Source organism: Lathyrus oleraceus, chromosome 7 (genome assembly GCF_024323335.1).
Source record: "Lathyrus oleraceus cultivar Zhongwan6 chromosome 7, CAAS_Psat_ZW6_1.0, whole genome shotgun sequence".
NCBI classification, from domain to species: Eukaryota; Viridiplantae; Streptophyta; class Magnoliopsida; order Fabales; family Fabaceae; genus Lathyrus; species Lathyrus oleraceus.
The window spans coordinates 488,431,849-488,455,903 of NC_066585.1; positions in this window are offsets into that span (position 1 = coordinate 488,431,849).

Genomic DNA, 24,055 nt, shown 5'->3' on the forward strand with positions numbered 1-24,055 from the left:
TTGGAAAGATCAGAGAAGGAATGCTCCGCAACAAGGTACAGGGCAATATCAGACTCAGTATCAACAACAACAGCAACAACAGGCACCTAAAAAGGCTGAATGGAAAATTGCCATTGAAAAATTAGCAGCCCATAACATACAGTTTCTTGAAGAAACAAGGATTAATCAGAAAAACACCACGGCCTCCATTAAAAATCTCGAAGTCCAAATGGGTCGGATAGCACAACAGTTAGCTTCAAATTCTCAATCCCCGGGTACCCTACCTAGTGGTACAGTAACAAATCCGCGGGAACATAACACTGTCGTAACCCGAAGTGGGAAGTCAACAGAGGAAAATGATATGGAAAAAGATGGATTGTTATAAGTGGATTTAGAAATCAAGGAAACCAAGGACCAAGATGAAGAAGTGATACTACCACCTGTCAAGGAGAAAGAGAAGGTTCCAAAACCAGTCGTCAAACTCCCTTACCCTCCAAGACAAAAAAAGAAAGATCAACATGAAAATAATTTTGAGAGGTTCATAGAAATGTTCAAAAAACTCGAAATAAACATCCCTTTTTCTGAGGCATTAGAATAAATGCCAATATATGCCAAGTTCATGAAAGACATCATCTCCAAGAAGCGTTCCACTGATATAGACCCGATCATCCTAACGGCAACATGCAGTTCCATTCTCCAAGGTGTAAGACCCCAATTTTGGCCCTAAGATCCCTCATGGCATCATAGCATGTGCAAATCCTCAAGGATCATAAGCATCTTGGTTCCTCTTACCTTTGGGTGGGACCTCTTGTGAGTGGTTTGAGATCACCAAGCATGCTTGAATTATATATCATTGCTTTTCTCATTTTATTTACTAACCAAAAGCATAAAAATATGTCACTAACATCTTTTGTTTGTAGCTTGAGCAATCACAAGGTCAAAAAGCTTCTAGGTGATCCTTGGTGCAAAAATATGGCCAAGAGAAGATGAAAGCAAGCATGGCAATGATTCCCAAAGCTCTCATCCATCAATTATGCCTCCTTAGTATCTCAATTCATCATTTTGATCAAAGAAAGTCAAGGGGTTTGAGGCTTGTTTCTCAAGGAAACCCTAATTCATCTGATCATCCACAATGCCTTGCTAATGAAGCAACCTCAGTCCATGGTAAAATAAAATCAAGGGAAGTTCTCTAATTCATCATTTCATGCATATTTGAGCTTATTTGAGTATCCTCAATCATCAATTCATCAAGATATGAGTTGCGGACTTGAGAAGTTGATCAGTCAATTCATCTGACTATTTTGAAATGCACTAAGACCTAACTTTTTATGTGTTGGTCAAATGGAGATGATCCCAAAAGAAAAAATGTTCTGAAGGACAACATGAACAACTTTCATGTTCATCAAAAATAGATTTGAAGCTTGGAAGGTCATCTCCCATTCCAAGACATTATAAGTCATTTTGATTGAAACCCTAATTTTGGGTCAACTTCCCAAGAACATAACTCATTCATTTTTTATGATTTTGAGGTGGGATCAAATGCATTGGAAATATTATGGTGTCTACTGAAAATGTTATGTTTAACAAAATTCCAAAATCTCAAAAGAAATACATGTGATAATGCAAAACATTATAGGTCACTTTGGACCAAATGCATTTAAAGGCAAAAAAGTCCAACTTCAAGTGCTCATAACTTCTTCATCAAAAATCCAAATGATGCAAAATTTAAGTCCATCTTGATTATCTTGAAAATATCTACAACTTTAGTGTTGAAGATTTTTCCATTTGAGGCTTGAATCATCAAAACAAAAGGGCTTGAAGTTGGTTCAATTTGGCAAAATTCTCAAAAGCATGTTTTGCACTATGAACTTCATGGCCCGTTTTCATAAATTTCCACACTTCAAATGAGTTTTTGTACAACATAACATATGTTCCTTATGTCAAGACCTTTCCAACCATTACCCATATGCTTATGTTTGGATTTTCTAATTAGCATATTCGAAGAGATGAAGTTTCAGGCACAATTATGGAATTCATGATGAAGCTTCATGCACAAGCAAATACCATTCAAAATGCACGTCCATTTCACTTCAGAATGAGCTCAGCTTGCATTTGCATTTGATCTTGGGCCTCACATGCGCCTATACAGGCCCATGCATGGAGGACCCAACTTCACGCACACGAATTTGATCACCCTTGCCTTGCCTTTCCATCTATAACTAGAAGTACCATTTCATTCAATTGACATCCTTGAATCAATCTGAAATGCTGCAGAAATCATTCCAAACCAAACTCTAAAGGAACTTTGTTTTTTCACTTGAAATTTTCAGATCCAATTCTCAACTTCCTTGGTTGATTATTGGACTCTAATTCCTTAGCCTTGCCTCATTTCCATCTCCAGAACAAGCTGCAAGCAAGTGTGTTGAAGGATCGTGCTCCACAGATCTGTATTTAGAAGGTTGATGTTCAAACTTATTTGCTTCGAAACTCTTCATTTATAGCTTGTTTCTTATGTCCTTTTGCTTGGCTGAAGTCCTCTCAACAGAGGCAACTTGTTGGTGCTTTTAATTTTACAAATCCATGAAGTTTCAGTTGAACACCATATTTTTCAACTTCTGATTTCTCTTACCATGGAGATCTAGAGTGAAAATAGATGGTACAGACATCACCCCAGCTTTCCAATGATATAAGGATCGTTTGTTTTCATCAAGTTTTTATGACCTGCAACTCTGGCCGGAATCTCCATGCTCGTCGGAGAAGACGGTGGTGTACACCACCGTCCGTTCACCAGTTTGAATCCTAGCCGTTGATGATGATTTCCAGATTGAATCATGGCTCTTGGATCTTATGACTTATTTTAATGCTTCGTGTGTCTCATTGACTAAGGCCTATGGTGAACGCGCGCATGTGGAGCGTTTGATCAGCCACGTCAATTAATGAGGCTTGATCAGACGCCTCTCCTTTTTCTGATTTTTCTTAATTTCCATTTTATTTTCCTTAATTCCCTTTTATTTCAAAAATTGATAACTCTCTCATTTTTAATCCAAAAAATATGGGACCAACTGTATTATTTCTCTTTTTAATTCTAGTTTCTAAAAATGATTTTTAATATTTTTTATTTTATCATTTGATATTTTTTGTGAATTTTCTCTTTTCTGGTCATTTTTAATCCATTTTAAATAGTTTTTGATATTCAAAAAATACAAAAATATTTTCTCAACCTATTTGAATGATGATGGATCTATGAAAAATATTCTCATCAATTTATTAATTGATTTGAGATTTATTTGAGATTTTAGTTCAATTAGGTTATTTTTATTCATTTTTAAGTGATTAAAAATAGTTTCTGACTTTTAAAAATGCTGAAAATTTTTTTCAAACTTTGTTTGACCTTGTTGAACTTGGGATAAATCACTTGGACTTTCAAAAGTTGATTTGAAGTGATTTTGAAGTTTGACCTTTCTTTAATATTTTAATTCAAGTTTATTTTGATATTAAAAATGCCAAAAAATATTTTGTTCATGTCTTGACTTCCAATCTTCATCTCATTTCTGTTTTTGATTGTTTGACCATGATCCTCAATGTCATTGGTCAACACTTGTTGATTGGTACATTCTATTTCATTTAATGTCCTTTATTCTTTTCATTTCCATTTCCATTATTCATCTCCTTCTTCTTCTTCTTTCTTTTTGATCAATGAGTTAAAGGTTGATAAGTTAGCATTGATTAGGGAGGCTTAATGAAATTCTGGTAGCAGATATAAGATGTCGAAGGTAATGTCACGACACTAATATCTGGTAATACACAATGGATAAACAAAAACAGAATGGTAAAGTGAATAACACAAGCAATTATTAACCCAGTTCGGTGCAACTCACCTACGTTTGGGGGCTACCAAGCCAGGAAGGAAATTCACTAAAATAGAATTAGTTCAAAGACTCTCCGTACACTTCAAAAAGTTACAGTCTTTTTCACCTAATCTCTACCCGTGCAATTTCTACCTAAGCACTCTTAGATATGAGAACCCACTCACTTCCCTACAATCACACACCAGTGATTTTAAACAACAATCCCTTGTGAAAAGAAAATACTTTTCAATTACACACTCTTGATTTTACTTCACAATTTCAATCAAGAAGACACACTCTTGATCTTGCTTCACATCTTTGATCAAGAAGACACACACTCTTGCTTAACAGCTTTAGAGTGACAAATAACAACCACAAATCAGTCCAATTCAATCATCAATGGATGACTTGAATGACCTACAAGTCTTACAACTAAACAGACACAAACCCTAGCTCTCTCTCTATATTTCGCTCAGTCTTGGTTGTGTAATTAAACAGGTTTTCTAAGTCCCTTTTTATAGAAGCATCCAGCTGGGCTTGGACATCTTGAAAACCCTAAATCTATTTTCTAATCAAATCTTTTTATAACAGCTGTTTATATCTCCTTGGAAAATAAGTAAATCTGGTTGTAATCCATGATTGAATGCGCCGGCTAATCATATCTTCAATCATCCAAAGATTGCCATTAATTGTGCAATCACAAAACACCAGACATTCATACTGAATGTTTTGTGTACAGGATGTCATGACATCGGGTCTGACATCCTGGAAAAATCCTGCATAATCCAATAATTCCTTTTATAACTTCCAGCAGGTACAGCCATATCAGATGCCATGACCTTGTGTATGTCATTTGAAACAATCCTGCATGAACATATCTTTTATTTAAGCTCCAGCAGGTACATCCAATATCAGAAGCCTTGTCATTGTATGTGGCATTCTGAAACAATCCTGCATGAACATGTTCTTGAACTCCAGCAGATACATAGGATATCTCATGTTAAGACATCACACATAACATCTTGTGAACACTCTTTGTTTTACAAAAATTGCTGCCAACTCTTAGAATCAACACTTAATCTTCCTTGATTCAAATCTAATTCATCTTGATCAATTGGTCAAATGAATGGCTTTGCATTAAGGACAGGTTGCTTTCTAAATCATGCAAAGGACTTAAACCAATACAAGATCAATTCTCTTCTTCTTTTTGGCATGGCAAGTTGTTGGAACTTGGTTCACTAATCAAGACTTTTAACTTGTGTTGTTGCCTACATTATTATTGACCGGCCTCAGATAGTTGTGACTTCTACATAAGTCCAATTACGATTGCTTAACATAGCGCTAAATTTGCCTTATGGCACACTAACTACTAACATTAATCATTAACCATTAACATTTACTTTTTGCACTTTACTTTTATGCAATTTACTATTCTTGTACATATTATTCATTTGCTTTTTTTCCTTTGCTCATTTGAGCACATGTTTATGTTAATGCAATTTTCCTTTTGCTCACTTGAGCACATAATTGTGTATATATCATTGTGCTTGTGTTTTGTTTTGATTGTTGTGGACCAAATACAAAGAAATGGACAAATGGACTTAGACTTTAGGACTTTCCCTATGCAAAATTTGGAGTCAAAGAGCAACTAGGCATTGGGCCTTTAGAATGCTTAATGTTGAAAGATGACCTTGAAAGGACCAACTTCTAAACTCTTCTTGTCCATTCCTTGTTTGTTTTGCTAGAATCTTTTAATGTGTGTGTTCTTGTGCTAGGGATTCCAACTTGATCCAAATTGAGGAACCATTACCATGAGCTTCTAAGAGAGAGGGATCCAAGATACATTGAGGAGCTTTCCAAGAGTTCATTTGATTGTTGATTGCTTGAGAGAAGGAACCATTATGTGATTGCTTATTCCAAAGGATGGGAGCTACTTGGATCATCAATATGATCTCAAGAGAGGAACTCCAGATGTGGTTTTACTTCTTATTCCTTACCTCTTGTATGTTTAGGACTTTAGCCATTCTTCTTCTTCTCTCCATTCTAACCCAAGCCAAAACCTTTGTGCAAACATTTAACACTTGTTTTCAACATTAGAAACCTAAGCCTTATGCTTTTAATTTTCAAACTTTTCTTTTCATAACACTTATTTTGAATTGAACTTCTAAGTCAACTTTGACCATATTTTGTACATACTTTTCATTGGTAAATATAACCCACTCAAATGTCTTTTTGTGGTTTCAATGGCCACTTCCTTAATCAAATTTTTCATAACCTTTAGCTATTAGGTTTGAGTTATCCTTGAGGTAGATGTAATACTCACCTATATCCTTAGTGATGGACAATGAGTCTTCCATGCTTATTATAGGGTTAACCCCACACTAGCATGTTGAAGCTATCCTCACATGGTGGATTTGTGGTTTTAGGTTGAGTTTTCTCCCTTGAATAACAAAGGACCTTAAGGCTTTTGGACCAATCAATTCACCAACTCATTCTTGAGATTTTTACCCCGAACTACGAGGTTTTGATCCTAATCTTTTTAAGATGGTACGTAGGCAATGGGTTCATCCATCCAAACACAAAATGTAAATAAATTTGTACATTCTCTTCTCATCTCTTCAATCATGTTTGCACAAACAAAATTTTCACAAAATACCAACCTTACAACCAATGTGAAAAGGGCTCCCTAGGAGTACCTAGGATGTTTTGGGTGCTTAAAACCTTCCCATCGTATAACCAACCCCCTTACCCAGATCTATGACATTTTTACTAGTTTTTGATTCGATAAAACTTTTAGGTTTTTGTTCGCTTTCTAACCATTCCTTTGGATAAATAGAAGTGCGGTGGCGACTCGACTTGTATGGTTTACCTTGGATTTAGTCAATATCTCTAATGGTAACGAATACCCCGCTACACAAGGCATGAAAATCCCAGTGAAAAAGAAAGACATGGGATCGGTTACTATTCCATGCACTATTAGTGATAGAAAATTCAAGAAATCTCTGATTGACTTAGGAGCAAGTGTAAGCTTGATGCCATTGTCCATCTATAAAAAATTAGGCATCGACACTGTTCAAGATACTCGAATGACACTTCAGTTTGCGGATCGCTCTGTGAGGCGACCCTATGGGATTGTGGAAGATGTTCTTGTAAACATTTGACAAGTTTTTTTCCCAGTTGACTTCGTCATTCTGGAAATGCCTGAAGATGAGGAGATTCCTCTCATATTGGGCAGACCTTTCTTAGAAACAGGACGGTGTATGATAGACATTGAGGAAGGGACTATGACCCTCAAAGTCTATGATGAAGAGTTAAACATCGACGTGAGGAACACAATGCAATACAAAGAAGATATTGGCACAAGTAACACTATAGAGATAATAGATCAAGTAATTGCTCAAGAAAGTGAAAGGCATAGACCACAGTCACCACTAGAACAGGTCTTAAGTCTATCAATTTTTGAAAGTGATGAAGATGAAGGAGAGTCTGAGGTGCTCGCTATGATAGAAAAACAACCTGAATGGATTAGATCTAGACCACACCGGTGGGAAGATTTAAGACCACCACCATCAGATGTCACTAAAGAACCAAAAACAGGGGTAAACCTGAAGCAGTTACCAACAAATCTGAAGTATGTATTTTTGGACACTGAGAAAAAATGCCCAGCTATTATCAATGCTAGTCTACAGAGTGTCCAAGAAGCAGAACTCATTCAAGTGCTAAAAAAATACAAAGGCGCAATCGGATGGGCAATTGAGGACTTGAAAGGTATAAGCCCGACCGTTTGCATGCACAAGATCTTAATGGAAGATGATCACAAACCGGTGGTGTAACCATAACAAAGACTTAACCCATCCATGAAAGAATTGGTACGCAAAGAAGTTGTAAAACTCTTGGATGCGGGCCTAATTTATCCTATTTCCGATAGTTCTTGGGTAAGTCCAGTCCATGTGGTACCAAAAAAAGGGGGCACTACGGTGATAAAAAATGAGAAGAATGAGTTGATTCCGACCCGAACTGTTATAGGTTGGAGAGTGTGCATAGATTACAGAAGACTAAACGTGGCAACACGGAAGGAACACTTCCCGTTACCATTCATTGATCAAATGCTGTAAAGGTTAGCCAGACACGATTACTATTGTTTCCTAGATGGCTACTCAGGGTACAACCAGATTGCTGTTACCCCTGAAGATCAAGAGAAGACTGCATTCACATGCCCATGTGGTATTTTTGTTTATAGAAGAATGACATTTGGGTTGTGCAACGCACCAACCACTTTTCAAAGGTGTATGACATCAATCTTTGCTGACAGGCTCGAAAAGCATATGGAAGTATTTATGGATGACTTTTCAGTGTTCGGTTCTTCATTTGATAATTGAAATTCTGGTATCAGATATGAGATGTCGAAGGTAATGTCACGACACTAATTTCTGAGTAATGCAAACAGAATAAAGATAGAGAATAATAATGCAAGGTACACAAGCAATTGTTAACCCAGTTCGGTCCAACTCACCTACATCTGGGGGCTACCAAGCCAGGAAGGAAATTCACTTAAAATAGAATTAATTCAAAGATTGTCCGTACACTTCAACAAGTTACAGTCTTTCTCACCTAATCTCTACCCGTGCAATTTCTACCTAAGTACTCTTAGATATGAGAACCCACTCACTTCCCTACAATCACACCTGTGATCTTAAACAACAATCCCTTGAGAAAAGAAAACACTTTTCAATAACACACTCTTGATTTTACTTCACAGTTTCAATCAAGAAGACACACTCTTGATCTTGCTTCACAGCTTTGATCAAGAAGACACACACTTGATCTTGCTTCACAACTTTGATCAAGTAGACACACACTCTTGCTTAACAGCTTTAGAGTGACAAATTACAACCACAAATCAGTCCAATTCAATCATCAAAAGATGACTTGAATGGCTTACAAGTCTTACGACTAAACAGGCACAAACCCTAGCTCTCTCTCTATATTTCGCTCAGTATTGGTCGTGTGTTCAAACAGGTTTTCTAAGTCCCTTTTTATAGAAGCATCTAGCTGGGCTTGGACATCTTGAAAACCCTAAATCTATTTTCCAATCAAATCTTTTTATAACAGCTGGTTAGATCTCCTTGGAAAATAAGTAAGTCTGGTTGTAATCCATGATTGAATGCGCCAGCTAATCAGATCTTCAATCATACAAAGTTTGCCATTAATTGTGCAATCACAAAACACTAGACATTCACACTGAATGTTCTATGTACAGGATGTCGTGACATCGGGTCTGACATCCTGGAAATATCCTGCATAATCCAAGAATTCCTTTTATAACTTCCAGCAGGTACAACCATATCAAATGCCATGACCTTGTGTATGTCATCTGAAACAATCCTGCATGAACATGTCTTTCATTTAAGCTCCAGTAGGTACATCCAATATCAGAAGCCATGACATTGTATGTGGCATTCTGAAACAATCCTGCATGAACATGTTCTTGAACTCCAGCAGGTACATAGGATATCTCATGTTAAGACATCACACATAACATCTTGTGAACATTCTTTATTTTACCAAAATTGTTGCCAACACTTAGAATCAACAATAATTGTTTGACTAACTTGTCACTTGTGTTAGAAATATCCCAGCAAACAAATTTGATCCTGAATTGGGAAAAGTGTCACTTCATGGTACGTGAAGGAATAGTCTTGGGACACAAGATCTCCAACCAAGGTATCAAAGTGGACATAGAAAAAGTGGAGGTAATAGCAAATTTACCACCTCCGATAAACGAAAAAGGCATCCGAAGCTTCTTGGGACATGCGGGGTTCTACCGCAGGTTCATAAGAGATTTCTCCAAAATCGCAAAACCACTAACTAGTCTACTGGTGAAGGATACACCATTCCTATTTGACAAGGAGTGCAGACAAGCCTTCGAGACCTTGAAGAAGGAACTTGTGTCAGCCCCCATAGTTATTGCCCCCGATTGGTCTCTTCCTTTTGAGATAATGTTCGATGCTAGTGATAATGCAGTATGGGCAGTACTAGGGCAATGCAAGGAGAAGCTCTTGCATGTGATCTATTATGAAAGCCATGTATTGAACCCTGCTCAAACGAAACATGCAACCACTGAAAAAGAACTCTTGGCGGTGGTGTACGCGTTTGTCAAGTTCATATCCTATCTGTTGGGATCAAAGGTAATTGTGTATACTGACCATGCTGCTCTAAAATATCTTTTGGCCAAACAAGAATCAAAGTCAAGGCTGCTGTGATGGATCCTACTACTACAAGAATTCGACCTGGAAATCAGAGACAAAAAAGGTAGTGAAAACACTGTTGCTGATCACTTGTCTCGGATGACTCCGATTTAAGAAACAAAAGAAACACACCCCATCAAAGATGAGTTCACAGACGAACGTATCCTAGCCGTTACGCATATCCCATGGTTCGCCGATTATGCAAAATTTGTGGTAGGTGGACTAATACCTAGTGACTTTGACTCTAACAGAAGAAAAAACTTTTTGCATGATTGCAGGTTTTATGTGTGGGACGATCCATTCCTTTACAAAAAGGGATTAGATGGCCTGGTCAGGAGATGTATTCTAGAGGAAGAGCAAAGGGACATCCTAAAAGCCTGCACAACTCAGAATATGGAGGACATTTTAGTGGATATAGAACCACAACAAAAGTCCTCCAGTCTGGATTGTACTGGCCTACACTGTTCAAAGATGCACAAGAAGTGGTAAAAGAGTGCGATAGATGTCAGAGAATAGGAAACATGTCCAAGAGAAATCAGATGCCTCAGAATGCCATGTTAGAGGTAGAACTATTCGATGTGTGGGGAATAAATTTCATGGGACCCTTCCCACCGTCCTTTGGAAAGCAATACATTCTGGTCGCGATTGACTATGTTTCAAAATGGGTGGAAGCAGTAGCACTGCCCACGAATGACGTGAAAGTGGTAATAAATTTCCTCAAGAATTGTATCTTTGCATGGTTTGGGGTGCCAAGAGCACTAATTAGTGACGAAGGTACCCACTTCCTCAACAAGATGATAGAAAACCTGCTGAGGAAGTATAATGTCAAGCATAGAATCGCCACACCATACCACCCAGCAGGTTGAGTTATCAAATCGGAAGATCAAGCAAATCCTAGAAAAGACTATTAGCGCCTCACGAAAACATTGGTCAATCAAGCTAGATGATGCACTCTGGGCATACCGAACAACATTCAAAACACAAATAGGTATGTCCCTGTATCAACTGGTCTATGGTAAAGCTTGTCATCTACCACTCGAACTTGAGCACAGGGCATTCTGGGCCACCAAATTCGTCAACTATGATCTTTCCAAAGCAGGTAAGTCTCAAATCCTCTAATTGCAACTGGTCCTATTATTTAATTCAAGGTTGAAGCTATTCCCAGGGAAACTAAGGTCAAGATGGCTGGGACCCTTTGTGATACAAAAAGTATTTCCGCATGAAGCCATTGAACTAAGAAATCTCGCAAACGGAGACACGTTCAAGGTGAATGGGCAGAGACTCAAACTGAACCTACAAGACTAGGAGGGTGGTCTAATAGACAAAATTTGTCTCAACTAAACAGACGGAGAACCGTCGAGCCATGCGACGTTAAACGAAGTGCTTCGTGGGAAGCAACCCACGCATTTTAAATTTAACCAGTTATGCCTGTTTGTAGGTTTACACAGGAGTTCTACAAGGAGGGAATATCACGTTAACAAATGTCTAAGTCATGCAAAAGGATAATCAACGTGGCCAGAGGTACTGGCGGTTGAACAGGAGAAAAAGCCAAAAAAACAGCCAAAAGGGCAGCCTGACACGGCCACCCGTGTCAGGAGGGTACAAAATCAGGCCAAAAAATGGAAAAACAGTGGCCTGACACGGCCACCCGTGTCAGCTGACATGGGTCGTGTCAGGAACACTAAAGGTGAAAGGAAATTTTATTTATCAATAGTATCCCGACACGGGCGGCCGTGTCAGCTGACACAGCCCGTGTCAGGAACACTGAAGATAAGACCCAAACTGTGGTGAGGGACAGTAGCCTAACACGGCCACCCGTGTCAGGCAGGCGGAAATTTTGAAATTTTTTTGGAAATCCGAATTTTAAGTGGGTCCCACACTTTTAATCCACCATTAACCACAAATTTACCCCATTCACCTTATCATTATCAGATTTTTTCATACCATCTCATCATTCTCTCTCATCATTCTTATTCCCTTTCTCTCAAAACCTTCCAACCTCCATTAAAACTCACAAACCCCACAACTTAACACCTTCAATAACCCACACTTCCACTCACCTATCCCAAAAACACCCTTCACAAATATTACTCCACTCGCCGTCCCCGTCCTAACCACGATTTTAGAATTTCCTAACTCCATAGTTCAAATAATTTCTGTTTTTACAGGTCCAAAATGCCCCCGAGGAGAATTCTCATCGGAAAGCAGCAGCTCGCGGAGATGGCGAAGTCACGGAAGCGCCCGAGCCGGAATCCAAATCCAAACAACATCGTGTTTGACAATCCGGAACAAGAAAAGAGATATCAAATTCACCGAAAGCGCAAACTCACGCCGACGAGGTACATGTGTGAGCATACTCTAAACACATTAGGGCTCAAAATGGAGGTATACTGGATGTTCCATGTTTTAGGAATGCTAGAGTTCATGAGCCTGGAAGCGCCGACATATGAGCGCATCACTCTCGAATTCCTCAGCATATTGGAATTCTAACTCGAGAAGCGGTGGATAGACACGACCAGGTATTATTTCGGCATTTTGCATTTCTGGTTGTTTAATAATCATCATGAACTGTCTGTTGAGGAGTTAGCAACGATACCCCGACTCCCTCTGTACGGACCAGAAGCGGTCCCAGATGGGTTCTCACCTAAGGATTTCTGGATTGCCATCACCAGGAGGACGGATTACACCTCCAAAGGCGCTAAGGCCTCGGGCATCCAGAATCCATGTTTCAGGTATGCTCATAAGGGTTTGGCCTACACCCTATTTGGAAGAGGCGATAACACAGGGGTAGCTACTCAGAGAGAGCTATTCTTTATGTACTCGATGGCACAAAACAAGGCCATCAATGTAGCTGCCTTTGCAGCGGACTATCTGGGCAGAGTTGACCGAGTCGACTCCGGAGGCATATCTGTAGGCGGGATGATCACCCAAATCGCTAAGCATTTCAGGTATCAAGTTGTTTTACTCGAAGACACGCCAATTGCAAGTAAGACCAAAATTGACATGTCTGCTCTAATTTCACAAGGTATGATTATTGTTGCCCCTACTTACTATTTTGTGCTATTATTGACTATGCTAATTGGCTGTATGTGAGCGCTGACCCCGACGCAGAGGAAGCCCACGACACTGACCATTTTACTGCAGGTGATCAGTTTATAGATGACCGGGTGGAGGGCACGGAGGAAGAAGAAGAAGAACCTCAAGCACCTCAGGAGCAGTTTGTACCACCACATCAAGAACCTACCCAGCAGGAGGCGGGTTCATCTTCCTGGTCCACTGACCAATTGACTTGGGTACAAACCAAAATAGGTGACTTGAGGATGGAACAACAACGGCAAGGCATTGAGCAAGCTCTTCAGGGGGCGATGTTGGATGAGATGAGTAGCATGATGCGACAGTTGATGCTGCATTTCCCACAACCACCTCCTCAGTAGGGCAGTGTGAGTGTCCTCTTTTGCTCTTGTTCGCAAACATTAAGGACAATGTTGAGTTCAAGTGTGGGGGAGATTTTATGTCTTTTATTGTTATTTTATTTTCAGTATTTTGTTATTTTATCTCAGTATTATGTTATTTTACTTTTGTACATTCTAGATTTGGTTTTTCTGTTTGAAGGTACATTATGCTGCGAGTGTTTCAAGTCTGTGTTGATAGGTTGGAAATAGTAATGATCACGATTGGGAGTGGATGAAAGGATCACGCCATTTACCATTGCTTGTTGTGAAGGATCTCCCCAGGAAGTTGACACTGCTGAAAGTAAGATCGGATGCAACGTATACAACTTAACCGACATGAGTATCCTGTACATTCCGAAGTAAGGAAGAAATCGCACCAGGCTAAAAGAGTATTGTGGGTCCTATTAAAGCTGAACCAAACAGAGTGAGTCATAAAAAGCCAAACACATTGATCATCATGAGCGACATTCAGGTTTTCCTTTATCACTCTAAATTTGCATAGATTCTCTGGGACTGTCATTGCATGATACACACACTGAGGCATGTTGCTTGAAATTAACCCCGAGCCTTTCTAGCCATCCTAAATAATTATATCCCTTGTTAACCCCATTTGAGCTTGTATCCATTTGTTTGTTTAAAACCCCATAATTGTACCCCTTGGCAAAAACACTTCCTTACCCTGTTCAGAGTCATGTTAATGCATTTAAACTATGTTGAAAAGCTAAGTTTGGGGTAAAACCCCCAAAAGCTCCCAAAGCCCAAGAAAGTGCGAGAACAAAAAGGAAAAAATGAATGAAATATGAAATCATCGAGAGAACGAAAAAAAAAAATTTATAACTCGAAGATTCAAAAAAATCATGAAAAAGGGCATTCGGTGGAAAAATAGAAAAAAAAGAAAACCGATCAAACAAAAGAAACAAACACAGTATGTAACATCGACTCGGAACCAAAAACCCACTTGTTTCCCATTTTTGTTTGAATAATCCATACCCTAACCCAAGCCAAGTTACAACCCGAAAGACCTCAAAAGTGCATGTGTTGTGTGTATGTGATATGAAAAGAGAGACTACTCAAACTTAGAAGTTGATATTGCATACATTGAATTATGAGTGAAAACACTTAACCCCGAGAGAATTGGTCAGAATATGAGATAAGCTGACAGGTGAAACGGTGCTTTGAAGTGGAAGTGCGAATGAAAACTTACAAAGAAAAAGCAGGACTTATGGAAGGAAAAGGGAAGACGTTAGCGAATGATCTCAGCAGTGATGGGAAACACAAAGAATTCGGGGGAGTGATAGTGTTGTCTGAAACATTACTTATGGACAAGCAATGAGCCTAGTATGGGGTTGTGATCAGTCACCATTTGCATTAAGTTTTTGTTAGTGATCCAACAAGAAACCAAGGTTTTGGAAACACTGTGCAAGCAGTTTTGATACTTTTCGAGTCAATTTTACTTCCGGTATTATATTTAAGAATTTTCAATCATTGTTATATTTTAATTCTATTTTCGTGATTTTATGCGTGGGATAGTTGTGTTTTTGTCCGACAGGTCCAGGTAGAAGAACCAGGGTACTCAGAATGAGACAGTGCGAGATTCTGGCAAGCAAGGAGCAGAAAACCCCGGTACAGGAGGCCTGACACGGGCCGTGTCAGGCAAAGGGGGGGCGTGTTGTAGAAAACAGTGGTCTGACACGGCCACCCGTGTCAACTGACACGGGCCGTATCAGGCACCATACGCAGCCGTGTCACCCATGCCATGGACGTGTCAGCCAGAACAGTAGGCTAACCCGGCCACTCGTGTCAGCTGACACGGGCCGTGTCAGCCCAAGCCCAAAAATTCCCTTTTCTCGGGCTTTTGTTCGTCGGGCTTTTTCAGAGATATTTTTCGACCTGTCCAAATGCTGCTTGGAATTTTCACTATAAAAGAGGACCTTCTGCCCAAGGAAAAATCATCTTGGAATACTACAAAATACAGTATTGTGAAGTAATCAAGTATTACAAAGAGCAAGACATTTGGAGAGCTGAAGGTTTTCATGAGCGGGAGCGATTGAAGATCAAAGTCATCCAGTTACTTGTAATGTGTAATTTTTATCTTGCATTTGTTTTAAACAATATGAGTAGCTAAACCCACCAATGCTAGGGGGTGTCCCTGATTTAGAATTGTAACAAATTTGAGTTTTACATTTGCATTTAAAATATTGTTTTTACAGTAACCTTTTGATGTGTTTATTGCTTTCTCTTTCGGACCAATCGAGATTGATTTGTGGTTATCAATTAGGCTGGACCGCCATTGATAAGGTTTTCATAAGGTTACTCTACAGTAGATATCAACTAGGAGTAGGGATACCATGTATGAACTAGAGTATTCTTAATATTATAAAGCTTGACTTCACCTTAATTGGCTATGGACATAGAAATTAGGGTAGAATGATTAAAGGTTTTCTCACCAAGGACTTGGGAGAAAATACCCTTAAGAACTGGTAGTAATTGATATTTGTTGATGCAATAGTGACTTAGAGTTGTTACAAGGATAAATCATACACCTTCCCTGGCATTGTTCCTTTTTCCCTGTAAACCTTTATTTTCATCCTTATTTGCTTTTACCTTTATTCTTATATTTTTACACCTAAAAACCAAATTTATACTTTTTATTTAATTGAATGAGAATTTAAACTCGATATTGACTTGCAGTCCTTGAGATCGACATTCGGGGAATTTCCCCATTATTACTATAAAAGGCAAAATAGTACACTTGTTATTTTCCCGATCACCTAACCTACGCGTAACCCTTTTATCCCCAGAGTCTCTGTCTCCCCAATGAGTTTTCCTTGCGGAATGCATTATACTCTTGCGGACTTTTAGTCTCTCTGGATTCTTTTCCTTTGTGGCAATATTTCCCCACAAAGACTTATTTTTAACATCCATATCATATGCATCATGAGGTCTCTTAGGGACCAAAATTTGTTTCTAAATGTTGTTATTTAAGCCCATTCTATTGAGTCAATACAAAGATTTTAACCTTCATCTCCTCAGCTAGAATGTCCTTAAATAGGGGCAGTTGTAAGACCCCAATTTTGACCCTAAGATCCCTCATGCTATCTCATCATATGCATTGGCATTGGGATCACATCTTGGCATCCTCCTTACCCCTCATTCATTCGGATTGCATTAGGAGAGATCACCAAGCATCATGTGATTGTATCAAACTTTGTATTTTTATCATCTTTACTAACCAAAATACCAAAAATATGTCTTTGCATTTATCTAACTCTTTTGTAGGTAGGGCACATGCTCCCCTTTGATCTATCAAGCTCATATCTAGGGTTTAAGACTCTGATTGCTAAGAACTCAACCAATATTGATTCATAATGGCTCTAGGCATCATATATGAGTCCCTATGAGCTTCACATGTTATTTTGAATAAGAATTCATCAAGAGTTTGGGATTGGTTTGCCTTGGAAACCCTAATTCATATGGGTATCTTATGTAACTTCTTCAACAAGCTTCTTCAACAATCAAATATTTCAAGGGATACTTCAAAATTCATCATCTTATACATATATGATCCTCCATGAGTCCCAAAAGTCAAGATAATTGCAAGCTAGCAAGTTGGTTGATGGTGGTTGACCAGAGGAATTCATCTGATCAAATCTGGGGTCCCCTAGACCCTATACCCTACCATTTTTGTCATATGAAAATGATTCTAAGAGAAAAGTTACTCTAAATTACATTCCAAACAACTTTCATGTTGAGGTCTAGGGCTATTTTTTCTTGGAAAGTCATTTTTTATGGTGAAAGAATATAGGTCATTTTGTCTAAACCCTAATTTGGAGGTCAACCTCCCAAGGCCATAACTTGCTCAATTTTTATGAGATGAAAGATTTCCAAGTTGAACAATCAAATTCAAGATGTCTACTTAAAGTTTGATATTTGGAGGAAGAGCTAATTCAACTTTTATGAGCATGTGATATGAGGATACATGATAGGTCATTTTGGACCAATACCATTGAACAAGTGATTTTCCTCAACTTCAAAAATGCATAACTCCTTCATATCAAATCCAAATTAGGTCAAGTTTATGACCATTTTTAAGTACTTTGAAAGAGATACAACTTTGATGAATTAACGTTTCTTATTTGAGGCTCACATAAAAAGTTAGCCAAGGTGGAATAAGTGAACATATGGCTTGACACTTTGAAATTTTTTTGATATGTTAAAATTTCCAAACTTACACCTCAAAATGCATCATGATACAAGCTTCAAATGAAAAAGTGTTCAATATGAAAGTTGTTCCTATTGATCTAACCTTTCAAAAAGGTCCAATTTCATCCATTTTGGACAAGATTTGAATGGGCTGCGTTTGTCTTGAACATTGCATCATCATTTGGCAAAGATCAAACTTCAAGCTTCCATATACATTTGCCTTGCATTCCAAGTTGATTTCAGACTTGCTCACACTCATTATGGACCTAAAGGGATGATCTCATGGGCCTGTGCACGCCTATGCATCCATGCATCACTCATTGCCAATTTTGGAAACTCATTTGGAAGGTGCAAATAACACTTTATGCAGCTATAAATAGAGGCCTCTAGGTTTAGAATAGAGGACTCCTTCGCGCCAGCTTTGATCCCAAACCCCAAACCCTTCCATTTGAGAGGATAATCCTGAGAATTTCTTTATGAAATTGAGTTTGAATCTCACTATTTTGAGATTCAAAACTCCAGGGATCCAAGACCTTTTGTGCATTCTAATCTACTTCTACAAGCTTCCTTAGTGAGATAAAGCACGAGCCAAAGCAAGAACAAGCGAATCCAGACCTGCATTGAAGGTATTTTCTAGAAAATTTCCTCTCTTCGATTCTCACTCAATTCTCCATAATTCTCTTGGATCATTGGTTGTCTGAAGTCCTACCAATGTAGGAAACAAGATTGAGTTGCTTTGAGGTCAAATCAAAGCAACTCAGATCATGCACCTCAAATTTCAACTCCTTGTATCTCTCAATATACTTGGAGTTAGGATGAATTGATGCCAGATTCGTGCACAATGCCATTTTTAATTTAAAATCATGTTTAATTTTTTTATATTAGTGATGTTTATGATTAGCCCAGTCCGGCGAGGCTCGTCTGAGAAGGAGACCGAAGATTTCCTCCGGCGGTGAGTTGGCAAGGTCCAGAGCCACATGATCTGTTTGAAATGTTTTAATCACGAGCGTTGGTTTTGATTTCCTGGTTTGTAGCGTGCTGACTCAAGTCCACCATAGAATGCGCGCTTGTGGCCACTTGATCTTTTACCTCAACTAATGAGGGAGATCAAGTGGTCCACATTTTTTCTGATTATTTGATTTTCATTTTATTTGTGTTATTTTCATTAATTCGTATTAATTTTAGTATTGATCCAAAAAATATGAGAGTTTCACCAAAAAATTTTGAATAAATTCCTCTTTCATTTTCTGAATTAAAATTGTTTTTTGGATCATAATTAATATTTTTCATGATTTAATTGTTTTTGTGAATATTTTTAATTGTTTAAAAATGGTTTTAAGTTTCTAAAAATGATGAAATTTTTTCTCCAAGGTCCTTTGACCTTGTTTGACCTATGATAAATCTCATGGCTATTTCTTTGGTGTTTTGATGAAGTTTTAGGAAAATTACCAACTATAATTTAATTTAATGCATATTTTAATTGTTTTTAATTGATTAAATGCCAAATAACTTATGTTGAGCTTCTATTAGTGACTTGTTGAGTTTGACTTGTGTTGTTGGGTCTTGGTTAAGGTTGATTTGACTTTGTTGAGTTAAGATCATTAGATTTAGGGGATTGATGAAATATACATTTCATCTCTCAAAATGAATGAATGATCTTAATTTGGTAAAAGTCCTCCTTTGACCAATTATTGTTGACTTCATTCCCCCTCCCTCTTCATCTCATTCCCCTTCTTTATTCATTCATGTCAAGGACCTATGATATCTCTACATCATAAGGCTAGTTGATTTCAAAATCAACATAAGTATGGATGAGATTAGATTCACCATTTTGCATATTCTTTTTGTGTGTGGTATGTTTCATGAGCATAGTCCATTATACTATATCTCTAACATATATTAACACCAAAGTTTTATTTCCCGGCCTCAAATAGTTGTGACTTTTACATAAGTCCAATTACGATTGCTTAACATAGCGCTAAATTTGTGACACAAAAGGCATAGCATTCTAGTAAGTGAGATTGTAAGTCTCCCTTCTTTCATGGTATTGTGTGGAAACTTGGCCTTCATTACTTCCTTTGGAAGATGTCTTGGTTCAAGGATCCATGCTTGTGATAAGTGGGTTGAGTGTTCTCCAAAGAATGACTTAAATAAAACAAAGAAAAAGTAACACTAGCTTCTAATTCACTAACAACTAACATTTAATTTCAAGCCATTAACTTTTATGTACTTTAATTTCAAGCTTTTATTCATTTGCCATTATTCATACCATTCTATTTGTTTACTTTAATGTCATTTTCACTTTGCTCACTTGAGCCATACTTTGTGAATATTTTGTGCTTGTATATACTTGTTTGTTTGGTGGTCTTTTGACCTTAATGTACATAATAAGAACAAAAACCCTAAAAAACATTTTGTGTGGACTGTTGGATTTGATATGAGACATTGGACTTAGAATTAGGCAACACTCCCTATGCAAAGGACTTGGCCAATGCCAACTTTCATAAAACCAAGTGCTTGTGAAGTGAATACTCATATGATACAATATTGAAGATCCATTTGAGTTTATCTGCAACATGATCATATTGAAGCTGTTATTTTGAATCTGGGTCTAATACCTACTTTTGAAGTCATCTGATGCATGGGAAATTTTGAAGAAGATCATGGAGTTTCTAAGCTTGGATGTGGCTATCTTTATTTGATGCCTTGCTCTTCATCTTGCTATTTGTGTATTGATATTGCTTGATTCTAAAGTCCAAGGGAAATTTGGGTTTCTATAGGAGATTCTTGTCTATTGGATTATAGCCCATTGGTTAGATCTTTTTAACTCTCAACTTTTAAATTTGTGCTTAGGATTAGTCTCTTCATTTTCTCCCCACTTCTTTAATTTCAAAATCTCTCCCTCTTTTTAAAAAAAAAACTCTTCTTTGCTTGTGTTTTTTTCTAAACTTTGTCCATTTTGCAAATTAGAAACTTTGGCCTTATGCCATTGCATTTTCAAACTCATTTTCTTAAACAAACTTGTAAATGAACTTAACCATATTTGACTTAAAATTTCAAAAGCCAAAAAGAACTAACACTCGTTCAAACCTTTTTTTAGGCCTCTTGTGCCTTTGTTAAACTTAAAATTTTGTTAAAAGCAATGCACTCATTTTAAAATTGATACCACGAACTACAAGGTTTTGATCCCTTATTTTTATGTTGGTACGTATTCAAAAGTCTGAAGATCTTGTCAAACATATAAATATAATTAATGAATTCTTTTCTCATCCCTCCGCTCCATTTAGTGCAAACATCATTTTGTACAAAAATACATATGCACACAAAAAAGGGCTCCCTAGGAGTACCTAGGACACTTTGGGTGCTAACACTTTCCCTCTGTGTAACCAACCCCCTTACCTGTAATCTTTGGCATTTTATTAGTTTTGATTTGAAAACTTCTTATCTTGTGGGTTTTGTTCGTACTTTTTCCTTTTCCCTTGGAAACAACAAAAGCGTGGTGGTGACTCTGGTTTAATTAACGTCTAGCTTATCCATAGCTTGATGGTCATGAATTTATCGCTACAGAAATTAAGTGGCGGCTCTGCTGGGGAGTAGTCTCCAGGGGGTTTAGCCTACTTTTTGTGTGTATATAATTGTATACTTGATGTATGTATATTTGTTTGTATGATATAATCTGCTTGTTGTGCGTGGTGATCTCTGAGTGGTGAGATAAGTTCTAACCCTAACTTGAGTGAAATTAAGATATGAGGATGGTATAGTCATGTTCGACTTGTGTGGAGTAGTCCTTAACAAGTTGGCTTGAGACCCATCTACTCAGTGGAGACCCTTTTGGAGTTATGAATGTCACACAATTTATTTGTGGTTAGGCATTACTTTTTCTGATTTGGGGTCCGAGAAGCTGAGGACCATAGAACATTTAACCCCTCTCGACCTATTTAGGACGTAGTGCGGAGACTGTTCAAGTGTAGACTTGATAACATTTGTTACACGATACTACACTCATACGAGTTTCTCTTGAGAATATTATGGGTTGATGAGTCAGTCATCCTAACCTGTAATATCCGATAGATGGAATTAAGACTCTGGGAACTTTTTAGAACATGATCTACAGGTTTTATCCTTAGTTCACTCCTTTGGGATGGTTCTCACCCAGACTCCATGCTCGTGACTCTCAACAAACCCTTGATTCTCGATTGATCCAATCAAGTCTTATCAATATCAATGGAACTTGGGTGTAAATAAGGTGAAAGCCATAATCCACCAAAATGGATGATTGATCTTGACAATGACTTGATTCATCCCTTGACCTTTGTTTGTTTGCCTTGTGTGTGATCCCTTATTTGTGATTGTTGCATTCATGCATTCATGCGCATCATAACATTCATCACACCAAAAATTTCAAGGAACTGAGGTCATATTTGCAAATATTTTCAGACCATGGATTATGGATGAAGGAACACTAAGAAGTATAGTTTCAAATGTCCAGATTTGAAAGATTTAAGGAAGCTAGCATCCTTTGTATTAGATCCCTTGGACTTCAAGCAACGTCATGGGAAGCTTTTGTCTATTTTGTTTGCTGATGTGGTTGAAGGACTCTTGAGTGTGTTGGTTCAGTTTTATGACTCTCTATATCATTTCTTCACTTTTCCTGATTATCAGCTTGTGCCTAAGTTAGAGGAGTATGCCCATCTCTTCGAATACCTGTTTCTAACAAAGTGCCTTTTAGTGGATTGGAGGAGATTCCCAGATCTCATATCATAGTTGAAGCTCTTCACTTAAAGAAGTCTGAGATTAAGACTCATTGGGTGAAGAAAGAAGGATTGTTTGGGTTGACTTCTGAGTTCCTCATCAAGGAAGTTATTGCCTTTGCTCAATCCGGTAGTGTGGATGCTTTTGAAACTATATTTGTGTTTCTCATCTATGGGTTGGGTTTGTTCCCTAACATTGACAGTGTTGTTGATGTTAACACCATTAGAACTTTCTTGATTGGAAATCCTGTGCCTACTCTGTTAGGAGATATGTACTTATCTTTGCATCTAAGGAATTATAAGGGTGGTGGAACAATTGTGTGTTGTGTTCCTCTTCTGTACAATGGTTTATTTCGCACTTGCCTCAGACGCCTACTTTTATGGAGAACAAACAATGTCTACCGTGGTCTCAGAGACTTATGTCTATCACTAATGATGATATAGTTTGGTATGACCCTTCATTAAGCAGTTTGGAGATTATTGATTGTTGTGGTGAAATCTCTAATGTGCCTCTCATTTGTACACAAGGAGGAATTAACTACAATCCTGCTTTAGCTCGTCGTCAACTTGGGTTCCCCTTGAGAGATAAACCTAATAACACTTTGTTAGAAGGTCTTTTCTATCAAGATGGTAAAAGATCCTCAAGATTTGAAGCAGAAGACGGTACATGCTTGGCATAATGTGCATAGGAAAGGAAGATCCGAGCTTGGTCCGCACAATTGTGTAGCTTTGGAAGCTTACACTCCTTGGGTGAAGAAGAGAGCTTCGGAATTGAAGATGTCGTATGCTTGCGAGAGACCTATGTCTATGATTGTGATTAAGCCATTAACTCTCCCTAACCAAGATGTAGAGGAATTGGAAGACATGTCGCATCTCGAAAAATACGATTCCTCGTGATGGTCGCGGAAAAAATTAGTTCGAACAGAGTCGCCTCCGAACTTTATTTATTCCAATGAAGGAATAGGAAAATATCGATAAAACCTTTAGGAAATGGAATAATGGTCGTCGCAACCATATTCGGGTTCGGGAGTGGATTACGCAAGAGGAAGGTATTAGCACCCCTCGCGTCCGTTGTACTCAACGGGAACCTTTTAGTTCTAATGTGCGTTTCGAGTGTTAATTTATGTTTGTTTGTTATCTTTGGGTTATAAATATATTGAGAATAGAAAAGGATGGGAACCTCAGAAAGGAGAAAGGGGAGGTTTTTTATTAGTGTGCTCGCGAAGATACAACAACTTCCTGCCTACGTATCCTTAAATAAGGAAATCAGAGCATTTGTAGTTCGGGAAACTACGGTTGGTTGGTGTTTTTTAGTGAACAACTGCTTAGATCGCATCCTAAAGGCTAAACATTGGCTTGTCTACTCTCGGCGGAGGCTTAAGCACTGGTTTGTTATGCGCATTAGAAAGGATTAAATGGTGTTCGTTTTGAAAAGAGTTTAGGCCACACGAAGGTGACAAGTTGGATTAATATGTTGGATATTCTGATTGGTTGAGATGTTTATGGTTGGATGACGATTACTCAGATAGTCGAGTAAGACAACTCGTATCCTAACAGTCGGGAAAGGGAATAGA